This window comes from Plectrocnemia conspersa, unplaced genomic scaffold (genome assembly GCF_051122295.1).
Source record: "Plectrocnemia conspersa isolate PC_06_02 unplaced genomic scaffold, ASM5112229v1 ptg000014l, whole genome shotgun sequence".
Classification (NCBI taxonomy): Eukaryota; Metazoa; Arthropoda; class Insecta; order Trichoptera; family Polycentropodidae; genus Plectrocnemia; species Plectrocnemia conspersa.
In genome coordinates this window covers 22,648,402-22,663,800 of record NW_028277178.1, presented here as the reverse complement: position 1 = coordinate 22,663,800, position 15,399 = coordinate 22,648,402, and the positions used below count along the sequence as shown (strand labels likewise).

At 46.9% G+C, this 15,399-nt stretch overlaps 1 long non-coding RNA gene across 1 annotated transcript in view; it reads left to right on the top strand.

The window, feature by feature from the left end:
* Window positions 1-15,399, top strand: part of LOC148226521 (uncharacterized) — a 123,437-nt gene that overhangs the window by 41,305 nt on the left and 66,733 nt on the right. The gene's annotated exons all lie outside the window — the stretch shown is intronic.

Sequence of the window (15,399 nt, the reverse complement as noted above, 5' to 3'; positions counted from 1 at the left end):
CCGCCTCCACAGGGTGGTGATGGACCTTGCAAGGTTCCTTGTTGACCATCCCAACGTCCACAAGCCCATAAAGGAGGGAATCTCTACCTTGAGGCTGATCCTTGCGGAGCCCGCAGCACAGGCTAGACCGTCGAATCGCCCCAAGGGAGCTACAGCCTCGGTTGGAACCCAGACGTCTTGCAGCGTCAAGCAAACTGTTGCATCCGTCAACCAGGAGTTGGAAAGACGGCAAAAGGCGAACTCGCAAGCCCCCACCCTGAAACAGCCTGCTGTAAGTAGGGAGACGTCTGTCATCCCCAAAGCACCCCCTAAGGTCGTAAAAAAGCCACCCCCTCCAGACGAGTGGAAGGTGGCCGGCCGAAGGAAAAAGAACAAGGAGAAGCGACTCGAAGGAAAATCGGAGACCAAAAGAGAAAGGAGGAAAATCTTAAGGGAAACGAAATGGCGTTCCCACCTCTTTCAGCTCCAAGGTAGAAAATGAGAAAGTTACGACGACTTGGACCAGATACTATAACAGTAGCTCTACCAGGCTCCGCAGACGGGAAAACGGTGTCCTATGCCAGCGTTCTGCGTAGCGTGCACGAGGCTGCAAAAAATAAAAGTTTGCAGCCGGACGTCCGCTCCATTAGACGCACGCAGAAGGGCGAGCTGGTGATTCGGCTCGGAAAGAACAGTGAGGGGGCCGACGCGCTGCAGGCCATAATAACGGAGGCGGTTGAGCCGAATGCCGTCATACGGCGCAACAGACCCGGACGAGTTGGCATAATCAGGGACCTGGACGAGGGGGTGACCAAAGAGGACGTGGTCGCCGCCTTGAAAGCGTCCCTCAGCGAAAAAAAAAAAAAAAAAGGCGAACTGGTCGAGGTTCGACTCAAACCTCAAGAAAGAACTCCGGACCCGCGGCCTCGCCTCTGTAGAGATAGACCTAGTGACCTCCGGAGGCGAGGTCGAGAGACTGACCGCCGCGTGGATGTCGGCCGTAACCGAGGCCTGCCGCGCGTCCATGCCCACCATCTAGCCCGCCTGAGGAACCAAGTCCAGGCCGTGCCCCTAGTGGAACGACGACCTCACGAGACGCCATCGCCGCCAAAAGGAAGATGCAGAGCTCCTGCTTAGCGAGGAGGGAGGCCATAACCCTCCCCACATATCTCAATGCCAGGACCGACTTCAAGGAGAGCATCGCAAGAGCCATGACGGCTTCATGGAAGACCTTCTGCTCCTCGCAAAACCCTGAGTCTATCTGGAACACCATCAACAAGACCCTGAAGCTGAGGGCAAAAGCTCTTTTAGCAACTTTAATCATCAACGGGGTCCAAACTCAGGACGCCCAAGAAACAGCCTCCGCTCTAATCAGCCACTTCTTTCCGGACAACTCCCCGACGACGGACACAGAGGAACAGGCCTCTCTTCGGGCCGCCGACCGGGGTTCTCCGGCTCAAACGACCCGTCCTTCACGACGCACGAGGTCCTGGCGGCGCTCGAGAGCGTCAGCCCGAAAGGAGCCCCGGGTCTGGATCACCTGACGCCGGACATCTGCCTCAGGGCGGCCCGAACCGCCCCTGACTCCGCGCTGCGAGCGGAACGCTTCCCCCGACAGTGGAAGACCACAGTCGTCAAGGCGACCCCCAAACCAGGCAAAGATCCTGGATCGGGCTCAGCCTACCGCCCAATCGGCCTCCTCCCGGTTTTCGGAAAGGCGTTGGAGACTCGCGACAGATAGGGCGACCTTAGTCGTGCACTGGCGTTTGTACAGAGGACGTGCGGCCGGTTGCTCCAGCGAAAGGGGCGCAGGCCCAACAGGCGGGCGCATTCTTCGACGATCTTCAGGGTTGGAAAACCAGCTGGACGGACCAGCCGTTGGAGAAAGTGCAAAAACTTTTACAGTGATAGTGACACTGAAAGTGCTCCCGGGAAAGTCGGAAAACCTGGGTTCGGAATTTTCCGGATTTTCCCCGTATTTTTCCGAGGTTTTCCGAAATTTGGAAGGTTTTCGGAGTTTTCAGGATTTTCCGAAAATTTTCTGTTGGGCAGTTAGCGACACACAAAAACTTGTTTTAATAAGGCACTTTTCCTGGAATTTTCCAGGTAAGTTGCCGGTTTTTCCAGAATTTTCCGGCCTTTTCGGGTATGTGGATCGCACACCAAAAGCATCCTACCGAAATTTTCCGGAATTTTTGAGTTTGAAAGGAAAATTTTCCGGACATTTTTTTTGGGTGAAACTTTGAGTTTTTGTAAAGAAAATATTTTATTTTTTTCTCCAAAAGTTTCGGGACATTTGTGCGATCAGTTCTTTAAATTTTGTTTAGTTCTTCGAGGACAAGATGGAGCTGCACTGGGAGCGGATAAAGGCTGCCATTGAGTACATCGAAGGGTTTATCAAGGGGCACAGGAATGTGCACTCCCCTATTAAAGAAGGAGTTTTGGAGATCAGGCGGGCCTTTAATGCTATAAAAGAAGCTAAAAGGCAAACCGCAAGGACCGCTGGAGCGCCGACGCCTGCGCCCGAGTCTGTCGCGGTACCTGCGATGTCAGCTGTGCCTCTGTCGGTGCCTTAGTCTGCGACCATAACTGTGCCTGCACAGGCGGACTGGCAGCTAGCAAAGCAGGCAAAAAAAAACGAAAAAAGGAGGGCGCTGAAGGACACGGTGAGTGTCGCACAGGCGCATGCCCAGGCGAAGAACAACGCTTCGGCGAAGGAAAATGCTCCGGCAAAGAGCGCCCTAGCGAAGGTCGTCTCGAAGACGGCCGGCACAAAGAAAAGCGTCAAGGGAAGGGACGCCAAAATGCGAGCCCCACTCGGCCCGCGGAACGAAGCAATCGTGGTTGCGACAAGAAAAACCACGTACGCGGATGTGATCCGCGCCATAAGAAAGAAAGTCGTGATTCCAGAAAAAACAGAGGTAACGAGAATCCGACAAACAAGAAGCGGAGAAGTGCTTCTGGAACTGAAGCGCGGATCGCAGAACGCAACGGAACTGCTCGCAACCATTGCCACCGAAATAGGCGGGAAAAACCCTGCCAAAATCTTAACTCCTCAAACGAGTGTCTCTGCGGGATCTCGACGGCGGCACGGATTTGGAGGAGGTCAAGGAGGCGATCGTTGCAGTGCAACCAGAGCTAAAGGACTTCAAAGTCCTTTCGCTGCGACCCTCCTACGGCAGCACACAGACGGCGGTGGTCTCACTGGCCAGAGGATGCAGCAAAACTCTTGAAAATCGGGAAAGTCCGCGTCGGCTGGATCAACAGCCGCGTGCGGGAAGTCCCACGGCAACCAGAGCGCTGCTACAAATGCCGCGAAACGGGCCACATCGTGGCCAAATGTACATCCCCACGCAACAGAAGCAAGGAGTGCTTTCGCTGCGGCCTAGAGGGCCACAAGGCAGTGACGTGCTCCGGCAAGAAAGTCAGCCTGATGGAAGAGCACACCGTCTTCAAGTGCACAGCGTGGACGGCGAACAGAGCGGCGCTGGAGAGGGTCATAGGAAGGCCTGCAACAGCAGACACTATGGCCCAATCCATGCTGGAGAGCCGAAGGAATTGGGAGGCATGGACGGATTATGCATCCGATGTTCTGAAAACAAAAGAAGAAGCTGAAAGACAGCTCAAGACAGCGGCCCTGACGGGACAGAGTCTCTAAACTGGACGAGCCGAAGTGCAATATTGGAAGATAGTTCCGGCTGGGGAGAGGTTTTAGCCCGTCGTCGTCACCAGAGAAAGAAAATGAGCAGCTCACAACATAACCATGGAGGGAAAGCCGCTGCCGTCGGCAGGACCACGCCGTCCAGAAATGGAACCACCATCAGGGAATGGAATATCCGCCTCGAGGACTACTGCTCAACCAGGCAGAAAATCTAGCAATCAAAGCGGCTCTGGAATGAGTGTCAGCCACCCACCCCACCCCGACGACAGTACACGTCCTGTTCGACTCCCAGACTATTTGACTATTTAAAATTTGGTTTTGTTCCATCTCCTACGAATCAACAATTGTCAATGTGTTTACTCTGTCAACATATATTTTCTAACGAGGCCATGAAACCACCGCGGTTAAATGAACATTTTTTAAAGAAACATCCCGAGAAAAATAAAGACATATTGTACTTTCAACATAAGAAAACATTTGAAAGCCATAATACTCAAGAGTACTGTTTTTAAGACAATTTCAAGTCGGAATGATAAAGGATTAATGGTATCTTATGAAATACCACAAATTATTTCAAAATGTGGTAAACTACATATCTACGGAAAAAATTAATACTACCAGCTATATATGTATTCAATAATAATATGATCGAGCAAAACCAGCAAGAAATCATTTCTTCAGTTCCATTGAGCAATGATACAGTTTCAAAAAGAATTGACGAGATGGCAAGTGATATCGAAATTCAACTATGTGATGAACTACAATCCAACGAATTTTCATTACAATTGGATGATAGTACTCTGCATGATAATGAATCTCAACTACTTGCTTATGTACGATTTGTGAAGAACGAAAAAATTATCGAAGAAATGCTATTTGCAAAATTACTTACTACTAACACGACTGGTGCATCAGTATTTGAAACCCTTGAAAACTTTTTCGCCAAAAAAATATTCCCTTCACTAATGTGATTGCTTGTGCTACTGAAGGAGCACTGGCTATGGTTGATCGGCATCGTTGATTTGTATCAAGATTGAAAAATGTGGCACCAAATGTTTTAACAATTCACTGCATCATTCACCATCAACATTTAGTCGCAAAACATCTCAGTGGAAGACTTCACAAATCGATGAGTATTGTTACAAATATTATTAATAAAATAAGGTCCTATCCCTTGAATGATAGATTATTCCATCAACTGTGTAAAGAAAATAATGATATCTTACTTATCTTACATACAGAAGTAAGATAGCTACCGAAAGGAAATTGTTTAAAAAGATTTTATCCACTATTTGATACAATTGTGGAGTTTTTGGATGTAAACAAGGAAAACATATCCATTGAATTAAAATTACAACGAAATGTTGTGGCCTATTTTTCGGATTTATTCGAAAAGATGAAGGAAAATCTCCTAAAACTTCAAAGAAACAATATCAGCCTTATTACAGCCAAGGGAGTTGGACTGAGATCAGTAAACTCAAATTATACAAAAATAATCTTTGTCGGCAAGAATACCATCAGTTTCTTTCTTTACAACAATTAAAAGAAGATATGCTTTAGAATTGATTTGGAAACATACTGTAGCTACATTGATGCCCTTATCGAAGATATGATAATAATACGATTCAGAGTTACAGGAACTTGTAGTAATACCAGCTTGGTTAATTAATCCATTTTTATCAGACGTATAAAGTGTCAGTCAAAATTTAAAAGAGCAGTTTATTGAACTAAAAAGTTTATCAGACGAGCATTTAAATTTTAGAGGCTCATCTGATAAACTGTTTTCCTTGAAAAACGGAAACTTTTTAGGACTTGAGTAAATATTATGTAACTATGCACGAACATGTGCAGTGCGCAATTTCTAGGGAAACTAACACCTCTTATTGTAATAGATATTCAGATTATGTACGTCCTTGGGATATATGTAAAGCCTGAAAATATTACACAGACAAACAGTTTAATGTTGTTGGTTCTGTACCTACAAATGTAGTGATGGAACTATGTCAACCATTATTAAGAAAAGGTCATACTATATGCACAGACAACTGGTACACCAGTATTGATCTAGCAAATAAATTGTTATCAGAAGACTTATCACACTTATTGGAAACTCTATGGTCCAATCGAAAAGGTATCTCAAAAGATGTCGCAAATGCTAAATTGAATAAAGGAGAAATTGCTGCTAAACAAAATGTGGTGTGATGGCAACACCGGGGGGAGGAGAAAGGCGGCCGAGGGGAAGACGCGCAGGACTCTCTCTTAAACCGGACAGCGACCCAGGCGGACGGCAGCACAAGCTATCCGGGCAACATGGCAGAAGTGCGGATCTGCGACGTGGTGCGGCCATTCAACGGCGAGGGGGACGTTGTGGCGTGGTTCACGAAATTGGAGCGCGTTGTCAGACTTCGAGGAGATGCAAACATCGCGGCCATCGTGCCGCTGTTCCTGGAGGGACGCGCGAGCGTGATCGTCGACGCGCTCAGCGAAGCGGCGCAGCAGGACGTGGCGGCCATAAAAGCGGCGCTATTCAAAGTATTCGCGCCTGACGGGCGGAAGGCTTACTCCATGCTGATGGAGAAGAGGTGGAACGGCGAGCACCCGGAGCTGTTTCTAGAAGAGCTGCGGAAGCTCGCGACGGTCGCGTCCGTCAACACAGATGCATTCATGGCTCGCCATTTTGTGTATTGCCTGCCGGCCGAAGTGGCGAGCGCCGTCTGGACGCGAGACGCGAGCGGAGCGGCCGCCCCGTCGGAGCTGGCTGAATTCGCGAGGTCGCTCTTGGAGCAGTACGCGGAGCGGCGAGAGGTGCGAAGGGACGCCGAGCCCGGTGTGGAGGGCGCTAGCGTCGCGGCGGCGGGACCCACGAACGTCAACGGCGCGAGGCGAGCGACGGGCAACGTCACCGGCACCGGCAAAGGCGCGGCGAGGGGAAGTCGCAACTCGCTGAACGACGCGCGCGACAAAAAGTGCTTCCGATGCGGAGGCCCTCACTCGCTCCGAGACTGCACAGAGAAGCTAGAGTGCTGGACGTGCGGCGGCTCGGGCCACATGCAGCGCGAATGCCCGTCGGGAAAAGGGCCCGGGAGTTCCAGTGCGCCGGTGGGTCTCCCGAAGTAAACGTTGCGGCGCTACCGATCGTCCATGCGACGATTGACGGGCGGGCCGTTCGCGCGCTCATAGACTCAGGATGTGCTAAAACAATAGTTTCGCGCCGAACCCGGACCGAGATCGCTTCGAAAGCGAGTGCAGTGACAGTGGTCGCAGTGGACGGCTCGAGAGTGCGATGCGTGGGTACGGCGAACGTGAGATTGGTCATCGACGGTCATTCGACGACCATCGACTGCTTAGTGATGGACAATCTGCTGCCCGGTGTCGACATAGTATGCGGCATGGACGTCATTAAACGGTTCGGCGGTGTGCATATCAACGGCGACCGCGTGAAATTTCTCGGCGAAGTATCGCTAGCGACGGTCGGAAGAGGTCGTCGAGTATGCGAGCGGAAGACGGACGTAGCCGCGACTTCCAGTTCACCGACTGTGACCATTAATGACAAGGACTTCTGCGCCTGGTTTGACGGCAAGTCGTGGACGACCAGATGGATCTGGAAAGATGGCCCTGCAGACCTCAAAAACGCGATTTCCCACTACGGCAGCGTCAGCCGAAACAATTTGAAAGACGAATTCAAAAAAGAGATCGACAAGTGGATCGACAAAGGCTGGCTCCGTCCGTGGTCGGCTCAAACCCGAGGAGTTCTGCCGTTGATGGCTGTGGCCCAGCCTAACAAGTCGAAAGTTCGGCCGGTACTCGACTACCGCGAACTCAACAAGTTCGTCGAGTGCAACTCCGGGATGGAAGCGCCCGCATGCGATGAAACAGTGCGCAAATGGAGACGACTGAGAGGGCCCCTCAAGTTGATCGACCTCAAGGCGGCCTATCTCCAAGTAAGAGTGGACGAGAATCTTTGGCGTCACCAGCTGGTGCGGTACGAGGGGAAACCGTACTGCCTCACGAGACTCGGTTTCGGACTGAGCAGTGCGCCGAAGATAATGAACCGAATTGTGGAGCATGTCCTCTCACAGGACGCCGAGGTCCGACGGGGGACCGATAATTATATCGACGATATAATCGTGGACGAGAGCGTCGTGAAGGCGAGCAGAGTGGAGGCGTTATTGAAAGAGTTTGGCCTGGAGGCTAAACCGACAGAAGACCTGGAGGGCGGCCGAGTGTTGGGAATGGAGGTGAGACGGGAAGCGGACGGTTCCCTCCGCTTTAGACGGGGTAATTCCATCCCGACACTCGAAAATGGGTCCAAGTTGACGCGACGAGTGCTTTTCTCCATTTGCGGCAAGCTAGTGGGCCACTACCCGATCGGCAATTGGTTGAGGGTGGCCTGCAGCTTTGTAAAGCGTGCGTGCGAAGGCACATCTTGGGAAGATCCAGTCGGAAGGCGGGCGGAGAAGGTGATGCGCGAGATCCTGGCCAGGGTGCGCGCAGACGACCCAGTGCGAGGAAAGTGGAGTATCCTGCGAACGGAGCAGGGGAAAGTGTGGTGCGACGCGAGCTCCATCGCGTACGGCGTAGCGCTCGAGATTGACGGAGACGTGGTGGAGGACGCAGCATGGCTTAGAAAGCCTACGGACGTTGGACACATCAACGTCGCGGAACTGGACGCAATTCTTAAAGGCGTAAACCTAGCTGTCAAATGGGGAGTTCGAAGACTGACCATCGTGACCGATTCGGCGACGGTCGTCAGTTGGTTGAACTCTGCGTGTGAGGCGGGCCCGAAGGCGAAAGTGTCCGGCGCCGCAGAGATGCTCGTCAGGAGACGACTGGGTGTTCTACGCGAGCTCTTCGACGAATATTGCAGAAACGTCAAAATTGTGCAAGTTCCGTCGGAGAAGAATCGAGCGGACGCCCTTACCAGGGTAAAGAAGTCTTGGGTAGACCTGGTTAGGGGAGTTGAACCAGGTGAACCAGTTTGCGCCGCTACCGTTGAGGAGCTGCATCAAATGCACCATTTCGGGGTGGACCGCAGCCTTCATCTCGCGCGAATGGTAGTGCCCAGCGCCACGCGCGGCCAGATCGAGAACTGCGTACGTCAGTGTGACAGATGTCAGTTGATCGACCCACACCCGACGACGCACGAGGAAGGTTCGTTGGAGGTCAAGCAGAAGTGGACGAGGCTAGCCGTGGATGTGACGCATTACGAAGGAGAGCGATATCTCACAATCGTCGACTACGGCCCGAGCAGATTCGGAGTATGGAAGCCGTTACGCTCCGAAGCCGCATCTGAAATCGCGGCACAGCTGGAGCAGCTGTTCATTGAGAGGGGTCCACCTGAGGAGCTGCTTATGGACAACGGAACAGCCTTCAGATCTGACATGTGCAACCGGTGGAACGTGCGAAGACGCTTCAGAGCCGCGTACCGATCGCAAGGAAACGGTATCGTCGAACGTCACCACCGCACGATAAAGAGAACGGCAGCTAGAACCAACATCTCCCCAGTTCAAGCGGTATTCTGGTACAACCTCGCACCAAAAGACCCGAAGGACATCACCTCGTCGCCGGCTAGAATGATATTCAACTACAAGTGGAGGCACCCGGCGACGACGACTGAAGGGAGCGACGCGGAAGAAGCGAGGTTCGAGGTTAACGAAGCTGTGCTCGTTAAACCAGCGCAGTCGTCGTGCACCAAACCTTGGACCGAGGGGCGCGTGACTGGGATTGTGTCGCGGAACAACGTCATCATAGATGGCATTCCGCGACACGTCCTAGACTTGAGGAAGGCGCCAAGGGAGGACAGACCGCAGCTGACTACGATTAGCTTATTGCCTCAGCTGCCCTCGACCCCATCAGAACGGCCATCTACAGCAGCAGAAAACGCGACGACTCCCGCGCCCGACATTGAAGATTCCCGAGAAGAGGAGCAGAGCTTAACACCTCGACCAACACGGCAACGAAGACGTCCCGCCTACCTTCGGGAATTTATATGATGAGGGCATCAGGAGGGCGTGTGGTGTGATGGCAACACCGGGGGGAGGAGAAAGGCGGCCGAGGGGAAGACGCGCAGGACTCTCTCTTAAACCGGACAGCGACCCAGGCGGACGGCAGCACACAAAATAAAAGAGGAATTAACATATTAAAATGGAAAGATACCAGAGATGTCATGCTTCTTTCCACTAAGCACACACACGAATACTGTGATGTAAAATAAAATTATAAAAAATAAACTGGTTATTCTTTCCCCCCAGACAGCATGCCCTGTGTTAAAAGTCACCACACGCCATTGGTATATATGCACATGTGAAATGATACAAAGGTTTTTCTCTAAAATAGTTTATTTTATTGTTCTATAAAAGTAAAAAAATAGAAATGAAATATAATATTATCCACTTATTTGATATTCTTTACCATTATAAACTTGATATTTCATTATATATAATAGCTCGTATACAGAGAAATATTATATAAATAATTATAAAAATTTAGTTTACATTTATTGTCAAGACTCGGGAGTAAATGTGACCGTCTGCACTCTAGGGCCGTTTATTAAAAAAATATAAAGAAATAAAGTGACAGTCATGGATAACCAACGCGACGCTATGGTTACCTATGCGGAAAATATAAAAGAATCGAAGAAGTGACCAATTTATTTATTGGTGATGATTTGTTCGAAATAATAGTTTCAGAAACAAATTTATATCATCAGCAAACATCCCACAAATATAAAAATATAGAAAAAATTGTAAAAGTGAACGATGTGACAGCAAGTGAACTGAAAAAGTGGTTTAGTGTACTTATTATAATGGTTATAGTTCATAATGGGTGTTTAGATGATTATTGGTTAACGAACCTCCTAATCGAGACACCGATATTTCGAAAAACCATGTCAAGAAATAAATATAGGCAAATTTGAACTGTTTTGCATTTTGTAAACAATGCAATAATTTTAAATAGCACAGATATGCTGGCGAAAGTGAAACCAATTCTCGATTACTTTTTAGGCAAATTCATTAATGCTCACAAACAAAAGCAAATCCTTCCCCTGGCAAATTGCCGTGCACACCAGAGACCGATGTCTTGCTAAGGGGCGCATGAAGATCGGTCTAGTGAGGTGCCGCATCAGGGAAAGTCCTACGTTGCTACCGGCGCATGGGCTACGGGCACTTCGCAGCAAAGTGCCCGATCACAGCAAAATGTGCCTTCGGTGTGGGCAGACCGGCCACAAGATAGCCGACTGCACCAACAAGCCGAAGTGCCTGCTCTGCACCGACAGCGGTAACATCGGACAGCAACTGTAGGAAAACTCTGCTGCGCAAGCATGCGGCAGTACAGTGCCCAAAATACAGAGCAGAACACGCCAGTTGTCTGAAATGATTTGATTCCTACAGATTAACCTTAATCACAGCCAGGCAGCTCAAGACCTGATGCACTAGACGGCCAGTGAGGCATATTTTTTTTTAAATTTTATTGTGAAAAAAAAAAGTGCTATGGCTGAATATAGTGATTGTGATGATAGTGATGGGGAGGATTTCATATTTGATTTTTCATCTTCTAATGATAGTGAAGAAAGTGACGTCGAAATTAGGCCTGTTTGTATGAATCGAAGATGGAATGCTGCCGATTTAGGCAATAGCAACGATGAAGCGGTACCCCAAACAAATCGCACTGTGTCAGAAAATTGGAGAATAATAACTTATGAGTATGACTTATAATACCAATATTTGCCATCAAGTGATACATGTCCTGGGCCATAAGTTCTCGCAAACTGTCTCGCAAATAACCTATTGATTAATTTCAATCATTTTTACATTGATGAGTTGGTTGGCAAAATTGTTTTCGAAACCAATATATATGCAAGTATATGGATTTCGAATATGACTTTATTGTCAAAATCTACATGGCATAAATGGTTGATGAAATGAAAGCGTTTCTTGGAGTAATTTTTAATATGGGATTGTGGCCTGCAAAATGTATGGAGGAATATTTTTCCACTCGTCATAGCTGCAATTTTCCATTTTTTTGAGAAATTTTTAAGATAGATTCTCGCGAATATTTTGGATGCTTTATGTTAATGCTGAAGAGACAGGTGATGATTTGCGGCATAGAATTGAGAAAGGCAATCCATATTTAAAATTACTGGTTAAAAATTTCATAGAATATTATGTACCCGGTCCGAGTATCCTATCGGTTGTAAAATTTGAAAGAAAAATAAGTTTTATTACTTATAATAAAAAAATATCTTCAAAATGGGGTATTCGTTTATATGTACTCGCAGATTCTAAAGATTATTTATTTACCTTTTTGCCCTATTTTGGATCCATTACATCTAAAAATTTTAGTAATTTAAAATATCCTTTCACAACCAATATAGTTTTAGAATTATTTAATAATTTAAGACAATCACTACCAGATGTAGAGGGGCTTCACATGTACACCGAACCTTTCAAGAGAATTATATCTCTTTAACAGTCATTCTACTAGGAATATTTTGCAATATATAAGAGAATCCGAAGTTTATAAAAAACAAAATTAAAAAGGATGCCACCATTTCTGTTAGAAATCAAGAAACAATGGTTTTAGCGTGGGTGAATAAACGAGTTGTGACTCTTCTAAACAACTGGCACACTAATGATACGCAAGTCACTTCACGAATTATTCGAGGAGGTTTGGCCGAAACAGTCGAAAAACCTATGGCAATAATTGATTATACAAAAAACATGCGAGGAGTAGATATTGCAGATCAGTATGCTTATTCTTATTATTTTCTCAGAAAAACATTATAATGGTGGCGGAAATTAATAGCGCAGGGTCATGGGGAAAGACACGCGCAACCCAGCACAAGTTATTTCGGCGCCGAGCGATATGTGGGGCGCTGCGAAGGCGCATCACCGTTTAGCTGATGACGGCGATTTCGATAGGTGGTACCGGCGCCTTACGGTCCTGATGGACCTGTACCACGAGGATGACGTCGCCAAGTGGTTGGCCACGTTTCTCCGGCGCCGTTGGCGACCCACTTCATCATAGGGCTTCCGGAGCGGGCGTCGCGAGACCTGCGAGCATTCGTGTGGGGTGCGACTTTAGGCCTAATACTTTTAATGGGGCAAATTCGTAAGGATAGAAGAGATGAGTTTTGGAGCACCGATCCACTTCTGCAAACACAGATTTTTCAAACACCATGTCAAGAGATAGATTTCGACAAATATGGAAGGCTTGGCATTTCTCGAACAACGAAGATATTTCAGATGATTCTGATAAATTATGCAAAGTAAGACCGATTTTGGATTTCCTAGTACCAAAATTTAATAATGTATACAATCCTCATCAAGAATTATCCCTCGACGAAAGTATTATACCCTGGAGAGGAAGATTATCATTTCGGGTGTATAATTCTTCTAAAATAATTAAATATGGGATACTTGTACGCATGGTTTGCGAAGCCACAACGGGATATATAGGAAATTTACAAATTTATACAGCACAGGGTAAAAAATTGTTAGAAACAGTGGAAACAGTTTTAACCCCATATATTGAATTATGGCATCATGTATATATGGATAATTATTATAAGTGTTTTGACGAGTGAGGCTTTGCTGTATAAAAAAATAAGAGTATGTGGTACAAAAAGGGAAAATCGAGGCTTACCCGTATCTTTGAAAAAACCAAAATTAAAAAAAGGGGAGTCAATATTTCGAAGGAAAAATGACATTCTTCTGCAGATTTGGCGATCTAAAAAAGATGTAAGGATGATTTCCACGATACACTCTGCAGAAACGACGGAGCCATAATATAGACTGGCACGCAAGAGAAAATATAATTAAACCAAATTGCGTAATAGAATACAACAAATATATGAAAGGTGTTGATAGGGCAGATCAATATCTTTCATATTATTCAATTCTGTTGAAGACTACAAAATGGACTAAAAGGGTAGTCATATATCTCCTGAATTGTGCCTTATTTAATGCTTTTGTAATTTATAAAAGTAAATACCCAGACTCAGTAAGGTACAAAAAATATTTATTGGAGACAGCACGTCATTGGATAACTATCGGTGCTGAAAGCGAACTAAGTGAGGAACCTGGAACATCGACAGCAAGTTTGACACGGCACACTCCAAATCGCGATCCTCCAGGCAGACTTTCTATGAACCTAAAAGTCCATAAGTTAGAAAGGATAAAGGGGAAAGGAAAAAAAAATATGCCCAAAGAAAATGTCGAGTGTGTGCTGCTAAAGGAAAAATGCATTTGCAATGTATAGGTCGACATTCAGCTAAATTATATCGTTTTTATGCCGTAATAGTAAACTGAATATTAAAAATAAACTATTAATATACAAATCGATAATAAGACCTGCCATTTCACATGCATCTCCGGTATGAGGATACATAATGAGGATTATTATTATTATTATTATTTATCGCTCGTCATTATCGAACGTCGACTTGCATTAGCTCCAGTAATGAACGTAATTAAAATTATTGTTAAAAAAATGAACGCAAAATTCGCTGCACAAGCGAAGATGATTGCGGAACAGCAATCACTAATTGCGGATCTAAAAAGGCTGCTAAAAATCCAAGCTGCGGCCCAGCAACTACAGCCCACAAAGAGAAGAAAAAAAATAATCACAAAATCCGTGGACTAGGCCACGCAATGCGATGGTGAGCGGCTCAATTTCGTCGTCACCAATACGACCCGCCGTCTTACCGACTCGTCGACGACACACTTCAGCACCTTCGGTTGCTACAGAGAAGACCCCAACGCCTCTGCTCGATGTCTCGCCAGATGCCTGGACCGTAGTCAGGAAAAGGAATAAACAAGCGCGCACTCAGCTTCTTCGCGGGTCTGGCCAGCAGGATGGATTAATAAGAGCAGCAACAAAAATGAGACATCTACATGTGCTCTACTTGCACCCAGATACAACCGAGGATGCAATTATGGCATATCTAAAAATACTCATTTCAAGTGAAGTGGCGGTCTCTAAAATCATAACAAAGGGTACCAGTTACGCGTCATTCAAAATTGCAGTGCCTGATGCCAAACTAAATGAGGTTATGCGTCCAGAGTTATGGCCATCTGGATGCTCATTTAAAGAATGGAGATTTCGGAAAGGCGTTAAACCTTCCTAGGAAGAGTTTGATGGATCCTCTTTCGATTTTTTATCAAAACGTAAGGGGATTAAATTCTAAGACTGTCGACTTCCTTTCCGCTATCTCTGCACAAGAGCACGATATCATCGCTCTAACGGAAACATGGCTGACGGATTCAGTGCTGAACGCAGAACTGTTCGACGATAGATACACCGTGTTTAGAAGAGATCGATGCAGCAGAGGAGATGTGCTCTTGGCTGTCCGCACAAATTCAATTCGAGACACGCTTAGGCTTGTGCATCTCGATGCTGACGGAAAACATCTCTGGATCCTCGTCGAGACGAAGACAATGTAGTGGATTACGCGTAATGCAAGTGCTTTCATCACCATCCTCCACGGAGGAGAAGCAGAGGAAGGAGATATAACTTTAGATTGGTTGGATTTTGACCCAGATAGAAACAACGAAAATTTTGAGGGTGTTGCCGGAGTGAAAATATTTCCAAATAACCCTGAAAGTGTTCCAGGTACAACATCACTATTTATCGCCGATGATTTGTTCCAGAAAATTGTTCACGAAATCAACAATTATAATAGAATAAATGCTCATAAATATAAAAACCCTGCTCATGGTCTGAAATGGGTTGATATTACAGTTTACGATTTAAAAACA